Source organism: Peromyscus maniculatus, chromosome 3, assembly GCF_049852395.1.
Source record: "Peromyscus maniculatus bairdii isolate BWxNUB_F1_BW_parent chromosome 3, HU_Pman_BW_mat_3.1, whole genome shotgun sequence".
NCBI classification, from domain to species: Eukaryota; Metazoa; Chordata; class Mammalia; order Rodentia; family Cricetidae; genus Peromyscus; species Peromyscus maniculatus.
The window spans coordinates 37,137,701-37,149,341 of NC_134854.1; the positions used below are offsets into that span (position 1 = coordinate 37,137,701).

Genomic DNA, 11,641 nt, shown 5'->3' on the forward strand with positions numbered 1-11,641 from the left:
ATAGCCAATTTTTTAATTGGATTGTTCGTTATTTTGATGTCTAGTTTCTTGAATTCTTTATATATTTTGGAGATCAGCCCTCTGTTACATGTGGGGTTGGTGAAGGTCTTTTCCCATTCTGTAGGCTGTCGTTTTGTCTTATTTACTATGTCCTTTGCCTTATAGAAGCTTCTCAGTTTCAGGAGGTCCTATTTGTTAATTTTTGCTCTCAGTGTCTGTGCTTCTGGTATTATATTTAGAAAGTGGTCCCCTGTGCCAATGCATTTAAGACTACTTCCTACTTTCTCTTCTGTCAGATTCAGTATACCTGGTTTTATATTAAGGTCTTTGATCCACTTGAACTTGAGTTTTGTGTATGGCGATAGATATGGATCTATTTGCAATCTTCTACATGTTGATGTCCAGTTATGCCAGAACCATTTGTTGAAGATGCTTTCTTTTTTCCATTGTACAGTTTTGGCTTCTTTGTCAAAAACTGTATGTTCATAGTGTGTGAGTTATGGTCAGGGTCTTCAACTCAATTCCATTGGTCCACATGTCGGTTTTTATGCCAATACAAAGCTGTTTTTATTACTCTAGCTCTATAGTAGAGCTTGATGTCAGGGATGGTGATGCCTCCAGAGGTGGCTTTGTTGTACAAGATTCTTTTAGCTATCCTGGGTTTTCTGTTTTTCCAAATGAAGTTGAATATTGTTGTTTCAGGTCTGTGAAGAATTGTGTTGGGATTTTGATAGGGATTTCATTGAATCTGTAGATTGCTTTTGGTAAGATTGCCATTTTTACTATGTTAATCCTACCTATCTATGAGCTTGGTAGAACTCTTCATTTTCTGATATCTTCTTCGATTTCTTTCTTCAGCTACTTAAAGTTCTTGTCATACAGGTCTTTCACTTGCTTATTTAGAGTTTCCCCAAAGTATTTTATATTATTTGTGGCTATTGTAAAGGGTGATGTTTCTCTGATTTCTTTCTCAGCCCATTTTTCATTTGTATATAGAAGGACTACTGATTTTTTTGAGTTAATCTTGTATCCTGCCACATTACTGAAGGTGTTTATCAGCTGTAGCAATTCACTTTTTGGGGTCACTTGTATATACTATCTACAGATAGTGAAATTTGACTTCTTCCTTTCCAATTTGTATTCCCTTGATCTCCTTTTGTTGTCTTATTGCTCTAACTAGAACTTAAAGTACTATATTGAATAAATATGGGGAGAGCAGACAACCTTGTCTTGTTCCTGAATTTAGTGGAATCACTTTGAGTTTCTCTCCATTTAATTTGATGTTGGCTGTTGGCTTGCTGTAAATTACCTTTATTATATTTAGGTATGTTCCTTGTATTCTTGATCTCTCCAAGACCTTTATCATGAAGGGGTGTTGGATTTTGTCAAAGGGCTTTTCAGCATCTAATAAAATCGTCATGCAGTTTTTTTCTTTCACTTTGTTTATATGGTGCATTACATTGACAGATTTTCATATGTTGAACCATCCTTGCATCTGTGGGATGAAGCCTACTTGATCATGATGGACAATTTTTTTTATGTGTTCTTGAAGTCGATTTGCCAATATTTTATTGAGTATTTTTGCATCAATGTTCACGAGTGAGATTAGTCTGTAATTCTCTTTCTTTGTTGCATATTTGTGTGGCTTGGGAATCAGAGTAACTATAGCATCATAAAAGGAGTTTGGTAAAGTTCCTTCTTTTTCTATTGTATGGAACAATTTGAAGAATATTAGTATTAACTCTTCATTGAAAATATTGTAGAATTCTGCATTGAAACCATCTGGTCCTAGGCTTTTCTTGGTTGGGAGACTTTTAATGACTGTTTCTATTTCTTTAGGGGTTATTGGTCTATTTAAATTGTTTATCTGTTCTTGATTTAACTTTGATATGTGGTACCTGTCCAGAAAATTGTCCATTTCTTTTATAAGTTTTTGAAATATGACCTGATGATTCTCTGGATTTCCTCATTGTCTGTTGTTGTCTCTCTTTTCATTTCTGATTTGTTAATTTGGATGCTCTCTCTCTCTCTCTCTCTCTCTCTCTCTCTCTCTCTCTCTCTCTCTCTCTCTCTCTCTCTCTGCCTTTTGGTTAGTTTGGATAAGGGCTTGTCTATCTTGTTGATTTTCTCAAAGAATCAACTCTTTGGTCAATTTGATTATTTCCTGGTGTCTATTCCTCCTGGGTAAGTTTGCTTCTTTTTCTTCTAGAGCTTTTAAGTGTGCTGTTAAGTCACTAGTGTGACATTTCTCCAACTTCTTTATGTGGGCATTTAATGCTATGAATTTTCCTCTTAGCACTGCTTTCATAGTGTCCCATAAGTTTGGGTATGTAGTACATTCATTTTCACTGAATTCTAGGAAATTTTTAGTTTCTTTATTTCTTCTTTGACTCATTGGTGATTGAGTGGAGCATTATTAAGTTTCCATGAGACTATAGGCTTTCTGTAATTTTTGTTGTTGTTGAAATCTAACTTTAAGCCATGGTGGTTCAATAGAATATGAGAAGTTATTCCATTTTTTTTAATCTGTTGAGATTTGCTATGTGACTGAGCATGTGGTCAATTTTTGAGAAGATTCCATGGGGTGCTGAGAAGACTATATATTTTTTTTTTGTTTGGGTGAAATGTTCTGTAGATATCAATTGAGTCCATTTGAGTCAATTGATAAAAACAATTGATAAGAATAAGGAACATCTGTTAGGTCCCTTATTTCTCTGTTAGGGTATGAGCTGGCAGATCTGTCCAGTGGTGAGAGTGGGGTGTTGAAGTCTTCCACTATTAATGTGTGGGGTTTGATGTGTGATTTAAGCTTTAGTAATATTTCTTTTACCTATGTGCGTGCCCTTGTATTTGGGGCATAAATGTTCAGAATTGAAACTTCATCTTGGTGGATTTTTCCTGTGATGAGTGTGTAATGTCCTTCTCGATCTCTTTGGACTGATTTTAGTTTGAAGTCTATTTTGTTAGATATTAGGTTAGCTACACAAGCTTGCTTCTTAAGTCCGTTTTAATAGTAAGTCTTTTCCCAGCCTTTTATTCTGAGGTAGTGTCTGTCTTTGAAGTTGAGCTGTGTTTCTTGTATGCAGCAGAATGATGGGTGCTGATTTCATATCCATTCTGTTAGCTTGTATCTTTTTATAGGTGAATTAAGTCCATTGATAATAAGGGATATTAATGACCAGTGATTGTTAATTCCTGTTATCTTTTGGTGGTAGTGTGTGTGCATTTCTTTTTTGGGGGGATTTACTGCTGTGGGGTTATCTATTGCCTTTGTTTTCATGGGTGTATCTGACTTCCTTAGGTTGGAATTTTCCTTCTAGTACTTTCTGTAGGGCTAGATTTGTGGATAGGTATTTTTTAAATCTGGTTTTGTCTTGAAATGTCTTGTTCATTCTGTCTATTGTATGATTGAAAGTTTCGCTGGGTATATTAGCCTAGGCTGGCATCCATGATCTCTTAGTGTCTACATTATATCGGTCCAGGACCTTCTTGCTTTCAAAGTCTCCATTGAGAACTCATGTTTTATTCTGATGGTTCTGCCTTTATAAGTAACTTGGCCTTTTTCTTTTGCTGCTCTTAATATTCTTTCTTTATTTTGTATGTTTAGTTGTTTAATTATTATGTGGTGAGGGGACTTTTGGGGGGGGTCTAGACTATTTGGTGTTCTATAAGCTTCTTTTATCTTCATAGGTATTTCCTTCTTTAAGTTGGGAAAGTTTTCCTCTATGATTTTGTTGGATATATTTTCTGTGCCGTTGATTTGGTATTCTTCTTCTCCTTCTTCTATCCCTATTATTCTTAGGTTTGGCCTTTTCATGGTGTCCCAGATTTTCTAGACATTTTGTGTTATGACTTTTTTGGCTTTGGTGTTTCCTTTGACTGATGAATCTATTTCCTCTATTTTATCCTCTACAGCAAAGATTCTCTCTTCTATCTCTTATATTCTGTTAGTTATGCTTGCATCTGTGTTTCCTGTTTGTTTACTCAGATTTTCTATTTCCAGCATTCCCTCTGTTTGTGTCTTCTTCATTGTTTCTATTTCACTTTTCAGGTCTTGAACTGTTTCCTTCACATGTTTAATTGATTTTTTATGGTTTTCTAGGCTTTCTTTAAGGGATTTATTGTTCTTCCAATTTTTTGTTTGTCTTTTCCTCAATTTATTTAAGGGAATTTTTAATTTCCTTTTTAAAGACCTCTAGCATCTTTGTGAAGTTATTTTTAACATCACTTTCATCTGTTTCTTCTACATTGTGATGTTCATGTCTTGCTGTTGTAGAAGGGCTAGGTTCTGGTGATGTCTTTATGTTGTTGTATGTATTTTTGCACTGGCATCTACCCATTTCTTCCTCCAATGGGTGCAAGAGGTGCCTGTGTTTGAGTGAGCTGCTATTGCTTCAGTCTGTGCTTGCCCTGTCTGTATCTCAGGAGGCCCCTCTGGATCCCAACTTAGCTCTTGGTCTAATTGGCACTGGCAGATTCTGTATCTCTTGGTCCAATCCAAGCTAACTGATTCTGTGGCTCAGGGAGCTGTCTTAGTCCAATGAGAGCTGACTGATTCTGTGTCTCAGGAAGTTACCGGGGTTAAAGGCAGATGGGTATTGGGGTAGGGTGTGGGTCTTGTAGATTGCAAAGTCAGATGATGGGTTTTGGTGAGGGAGTCTGCCCACAGGAGTTTTCCCTGCTGGCAGGCAACTGGGGCAGAGTTGGGTAGGGGTTCCTGGGGACTGGCTATGTCCCAGGGCCTGGGTCCTGGAGGCAGGACTCTAAAATTATTTTTCTAAAATCAACTTTCCTAATGTTATTATGGCTTTTAATTGGTTATAGCATATTTTCTATTAGATGAATTGAAAGTTTGCCTATTGTAATATTAACAAAAATAAAAATAAGTAATATCAGCATAAAATATCACATCAATTCTTTTCCTTTATTTTTAATTGTCATTTGTTTTAAATGAGATGCATTAGTCATTGTTGAAATTTTGCATTCATTTTCTGACTTTTCTGTCATATTTAGTTATAGACAGCATATAGCTGGGTCTTGTTCTTTTAATGCAAGTATACAATCACTTTTTCTATGTGGATATGTGCACATGTGTATGCTTTAAGTTTGATACCACATACATTTAACTTATCAAAATTAGCCTTCATAACTCTTCCCATAGAGGGTGTATAACTTAGAGCTGGGGATGTAACACAAGGATCTGGGTTCAATTCCCAGCAATACAAGGAAGACAGAAAGGAAAACAGAAGCAGAAGGAAGCTGACAACTATATCTCTGTTCCCTCTACTCCAGCCTTTCACTGCTGGGGTTATATAGTTCTAGTCATAGTGCTGTTTGTATTTTTGCTTTAATCTGTCTCATATTTTCAAGAGATTCATATGATGAACTGCATATTCCCCTTCATATGTACAATTTTCCCTCAATTTTGAACTAACGTGTGCACAGGTGATGGCAGTTGTCTCTCTCTTAGAAACTTGATCCTTGTAGGATGAGTCCCTTTTATTTACTTTTGTTTCCGTAACAGCTTCGTAGGCAGCAAATATTTGTTGAAATTTATGAAAGTCACACTTTTATGAGACATATTACTGTAACATGACCTTAAGAAGGAAAACATACCCTATATAACAAAAATAGTCACCCGATTTCTAGTGCTTATGCCTTTGTATTTCTTCTACTCCCAGACAGCTCCTCTTCAGATGTTTGCTGCCTCAGGATTCAGCAGCTCCAGGCCTTCCTTTCTAAAGGCCTCTCTGGTATGGAGTCCCTAGTTCTTTTCTGGGCTGCTGGTTATCTTTCTGCATGTTCCCATTGTAACTCAGCAGCAGTTTAACTCTTTCTTTCTCCTGCTTCTCCATATTCTATTGATTCCTACTTTTATTATTCTTTGCCAACAGAACCTTTGTTTGAATGTGCTGTGGTTGCGGTTACCCCCTGAGGGCATCCTCTGGCCTCCTGCCTGTCTATCTTCCACAGTCTCTATGGGTGAGGATAAAGTACTCTCTTGCTTCCCAGCTGGGCCTCTGCAGCCTGACTGTCTGGGAGTGAATTTTGGCACTTACATTCCTGTGACCAAAACAAGTCACCTAAGCTGTAACACAAGTATATTACCTGCTTAAGGAGTTAGGAAGTACATGAGATGGAGTGTGCAAAGTGTCCAGTGCCTCACCCAAGATTAGAGCCCAACAAATGTTACAATTTATTAACAAGATTCACAATAGGAAATTTAACTTGTAATTTCCTTGCCCAAGTTCAATGATCCTATCACTTTTCTAGCACTTAAAAATTCATTCTCAGCATGCCATGAATACCCATGCAACTGAAGAGACTGTAAAAAAAATGAAGATTATTCCTCATATAAATATATGTAATATCACTAAATATAAAATATTAACATATTATTCATACAAGAGAGAGCCCTATAGCAAAATTACTTTGAGTAATTTGCTATTGCACGATGCCAAAGCAAATATGTTGGATTGCCAACACAAGATATTCTCTACTGGTTTGTCTTATTTTTATTTTTTATGCTGGTCTTACTGAATCATGGATTTAAATCTAAAGCTTATGTGCACTGTTTACATATTTTATCATGTAACTGCTCATATTTATTTCAAGTAAAAACATATTTTGTATTCTTATTGCATTTTTTATGTGTGTGTGTGTGTATGTGTGCGTGCATGTGTGTGCACATGTGTGTGTGCAGGTCTGTGTGTGTGCGTGTGTGTGTTTGTGTGTGTATGTGTGTGTGTGTGTGTGTGTGTGTGTGTCTATGTATGTGTGCAGATGCATTCGTGCCATATGTGGGTCAGAGGACAATATGAATTGGTTCCCTCCTTCCATCATGTGGTTTGTGGGAAGGGAACTCAAGGTGAAAGCATGGCAGAAAGCATTTTTACACACTGAACCATGTCACTGACCCCAAGTATCAACATATTTCTATCCTTCTTCTTCTTCTTCTTCTTCTTCTTCTTCTTCTTCTTCTTCTTCTTCTTCTTCTTCCTCTTTTTTTTTTTTTTTTGAGACAGGGTTTCTCTGTGTAGTTTTGGTGCCTGTCCTGGATCTCACTCCATAGCCCAGGCTGACCTCGAACTCACAGAGATCTGCCTAGCTCTGCCTCCTGAGTTCTGGGATTAAAGGCGTGCACCACCACTGCCCAGCTCAACACCTCAACCCATTTCTTTCTTATTAAATATAAAATGACTGCTAATGCCACTTTCTCTCTACAAAATGACATATAGCTTGGTATTCGTAGTGAAAATTTTGAATAAATATCAATATGTTTCAGATAGAAGATGACAAAAGGTTTGTATGGTTTGAGCACCAAGAGGTTTGATGCTTCATCCGTATTGACTAGCCACTGAATTCCAATGTCTACTGATGCATTGCTAACAATGGTGCCCTAAAATGAAGGCAAGGACGGGAAGAGGTTATGCACCTCACAATGAACGAATCCTTCAATCTGCTGCCTCAGGCACTACAAAGCATCTTCACCTCCCTTCATAAGGAGCAGATGGGTCTCTGCTCTCAGTGCAGTTAGACAAATAGAGCTTAAGCTTTAAGCTGCTTTTACTGAGAGTAGATACAAATGGTGCTAGAGGAAGTTAGTTGTAGCTGGAGAGTTTTCTCTCTGGGTCCCACCAAGCCCCTGGCAGTCCGACAGCCCACTTATAAAATAAACACATAGACGCTTATATTATTTAAACTGTTTGATCTACTGGCTCAGGCTTCTAGCTATCTAGTTCTTATGTCTTAAATTAATCTATGTCTATAAATCTATACCTTGCCACGTGACTTGTGGCTTACCAGCATCTTCACATGCTGTTTGTCATGGCGGCGGCTGGCAGTGTCTCCCTCTGCCTTCCTGTTCTCACAATTCTCTTTTCTGTTAGTCCCACCTATACTTCTTGCCTGGCCACTGGCCAATAAGTGTTTTATTTATTGACCAATCAGAGCAACACATTTGACATACAGACCATCCCACAGCAGTTATTTTAAGCTGTTTACAAAGAAAGTATATACAAAGGATGGTATGGAGAAGAAGTTAACTTAAGCTGCTTATGCAGAGAATCGATATAAAGGATGGCTAAGAGGAAGTTAGCTTGGGTTGTTTGTATGGAGATTAGAGAGGAATGGTGAGGAAGGAAGCTAGCTCAAGTTATTTATGCTAAGATAAGATACTAAAAACAGGAGATGATGTCAGGGCATAAACAATTTGTAAATAGGGTGACCTTTAAAATGATTGGTTGGTTCCTTCACCCTCTCCTTGGGTTTGGAGTTTTTTTTGGTATAAAAGAGGCTTGCTGCCTATCAATAAAGGAGTTCTTGCTTGACTTGACTCCCAACTGCCTCTGATTGTCTCTGGGTAAGAGGGAGGCTGGGGAACCAGCGAGCAGCATGCACTTACCTTTCCTGGGTTCCAGGCCACCTCTTCACAGGTGACCTAAGTTCCCAGTGGGGCAGATCCCCACAGATGAGTACCTATTTCTCAATCATCACCCTTTATGTTCTTGTATACTATGAAGCTACCAGGTTCACTGTCCATAAGAAATTTTCAGAAGGAAAAATTATATGTTTGTGAAATATTTAAATACTGACCCACCTTCAGGGATGGCTATATTTGTCTTTGTATTGAAGTTATACATTTAAGTGTGTTTATTAGGTTGGTTATTTCTATTTATCTGTACAAGTCATGGAACCAAGAACATCAAGACACAATCCATTAAAACCTAGATAAAAGGGTAGGCATGTTCCTGGAGGCCACATCTGCACACGACTTGTCAATACAATTTTATTAGACTGGAGCCATGCTCCTTGGTTTAATGTATTCCATGTATGGCTCATAGCTATTGCAGCAAAGACATTTAAAGAAATGCTCAACATCCTTAATCATCAGAGAAATGCAAATCAAATTGACTTTGAGATACCACCTTACACCTGTCAGAATGGCTATGATCAAAAACACTTATGACAGTCTATGTTGGAGAGGATGTGGAGCAAAGGGAACACTCCTCCACTGTTGGTGGAATGCAAACACACTGTGGAAATCAGTATGACAGTTTCTCAGAAAATTGGGAATCGATCTACCTCAAGACCCAGCCATACCACTCTTGGGCATATACCCAAGGAACGTTCAATCATAGCACAAGGACACATTCTCAACTATGTTCATAGCAACACTATTCATAATAGCCAAAACTTGGAAACAACCTAGATGCCTGTCAACTGAAGAATGGATTAAGAAAATGTGGTACATATACACAATGGAGTACTACTTGGCAGAGTAAAACAATGATATGAAATTTGCAGGCAAATGGATGAAACTAGAAAATATCATGCTGAGTGAGGTAACCCAAACCCAGAAGGACAAACATGGTATGTACTCACTCATAAGTGGATACTATATATAAAGCAAAGAACAATCAGACTGCAGCCCACAGAACCAGGGAGGCTATGTAGAAGGGGGGACCCTAGGATGACTGTGGCTTATAATAAGTTTTGGTTTCACTCAATTACTGGGCAAACTTCAATGAAACATTTCACTATTAGGATAAGAATTTGTACTGTATCAAGCTGATAATAGAAAAATAAATAAATAAAAATTGAAAAAAAAAGTGGCCCTAGAGATGGGTTTGCCGGTAATGCTGAGACAATTTATCTGGCCCTTTTGGAAGTTGGTACATCCCTAGCCCAGAGTACTTAGAGTCTAACCAGGAAAACAGGGGCTACCCAGCTTTGCTTTAGAGTGTTATGTTATACATGTATTGTTGGTTCTGATATGGATTCAAGTATTCCATACAGCCCGATTTAGCCAGTCCAAGCCTTTCTCACTTCCTGCTGCCAGACTCTCTAGCACTTTTTCATAGAAGATGGTGTTTAATGCTGGGGGCCTGAGAGGCAGAAGGCTGTCACTGTCTTAGGAAGGAGCTCTCAGGTCACTGTTCTACTGGGAGCTCTTCTGAATCAGGTTTGCTTTATGGTGTTACCAATATTATATTGTACCATGTCTCAATTCTGGCAGGTGAGGCTGTTTTCTCTTCTTCTATAAGGGAGGTAAGGATTTTTTCTAAAATTACAAACATTTTCCCTAAAACCATTCAATGTTTATTTTGATAACCCAGTATTAACTCAGTAGCTTTCCTGCCAGAGTGCCTTAATTAACTGTCCTTTGAAATTCTATTCAAGTTTTCTTTTGTGTTTCTAATTTATAAAACTTCTCTTTATCTCTCATGATAATTGCAACCTTGGGAATAATGATTTAAGAGTCTTTGGAGACACAGTTTTTATGCATTGTAGTGATGTTTTATGCTAATATATTGGTGCAAAAATTTCCAACAAAGGTTGCAAATGAATATCTGGACACTCACAATGCCCACTGCTTTCTCTCTATCCCCTTTCTCCTGCTGTCCAATCAGGAAGAAAGAAGAGTGCCCTGAAATTAAGACTGCAGAGTCCTGCAGGGGATGATAATTGGACAGGGAGTCCTGCTGCCCCTGAAACCTGAGGGATGCTGTAGATGTGGGGCTGCCAGCTGAGTCTAATGTTTACGTCTCAGAAAGGCAGAAGCAGTCTCCCATGGCACACACATTCTATGTTTCTCCCTGGCAGAATGCTGAACACTTCTCTTTTCTACTAAGGTGCTTGCAGCCCAGCCAGGTAGTGGAAAGCAATATTTGATGGCTGCCCACTATCACATTGATCAAAATAGGAACAACTATCTGCTAGCCCTTAAAATATAAGCAGATTGTTTATAAACATGACTATTCAATGACACTTAGAATTAAAGGCCTCTAAGTATATTTTGTTAGAATATTCTATAATTCTGCAACATTTTCTTTTCAAAGAAGAGGGAGAGAACTTGTGTGTTTCCATTCTATGTTCCATCAAGTGTCAACTAAGTATTGTGATAAGTCAGAATAGATGCAATTGTTAGTACTGTGGGCATCACTAAATGCACAGTAAATTCTTAAACTTGAGATTTTTAACTAGAGTAAAAGCTCCTTACCTGGGGCACTTCATACTTATTCTTTCTCTTTTCTTTTCATTGCCTCCATGATAGTTTGATGGCTGTGTATTCTAGAATCTTAGTTGGGAAAAAGCAATATTTGGTAACTCAATTAAGCAATGCATGCCTTATAATCTCACAACTCTTTTAATGCTTTGAAATTTCTGAATAATTAACTGCCTTTTTGTTTTCAATTGTATTTTCTGATATTCTGTGATCTCTGTATTCTGGGATCTACCTTGGGTATTTGGCCATAGAGACATACGGTAACACTAAAAGTTAATGTCATTGCAAGATTCTAATAGTGATAAAATGATAGAATTATGATCCCCTAAACCTTGCAGTGAAGGTCATGGTACTGTCTGCATTGCTGAAAGGGCCGAGGCTGCCTATGCAGTCTCATTCTGGCCCAGATTAATTTTACATGAGGACAGTATAAAAGTGTCAAACTAAATATATATTGTTTCTATAAAAAGTCACTGGTCTTTCTTTAAGCTCAGTATATAATCTTGAAATACTATCTGCTAAATAATAAATTATGGAGACTAAAGCCTATTTTTTATGAATCCTATAGAATGCCATCATGAGAGCATATCTAAATTAAATATTGAAGAATTAAAATAAAAAGTTCAAAAGTAA

The 11,641-nt window shown here is 37.6% G+C and overlaps 1 protein-coding gene across 13 annotated transcripts in view; it reads left to right on the forward strand.

Moving 5' to 3' along the window:
* The window catches only part of Magi2 (membrane associated guanylate kinase, WW and PDZ domain containing 2), a 1,445,964-nt gene that overhangs the window by 795,207 nt on the left and 639,116 nt on the right, over nt 1–11,641 (forward strand). The gene's annotated exons all lie outside the window — the stretch shown is intronic.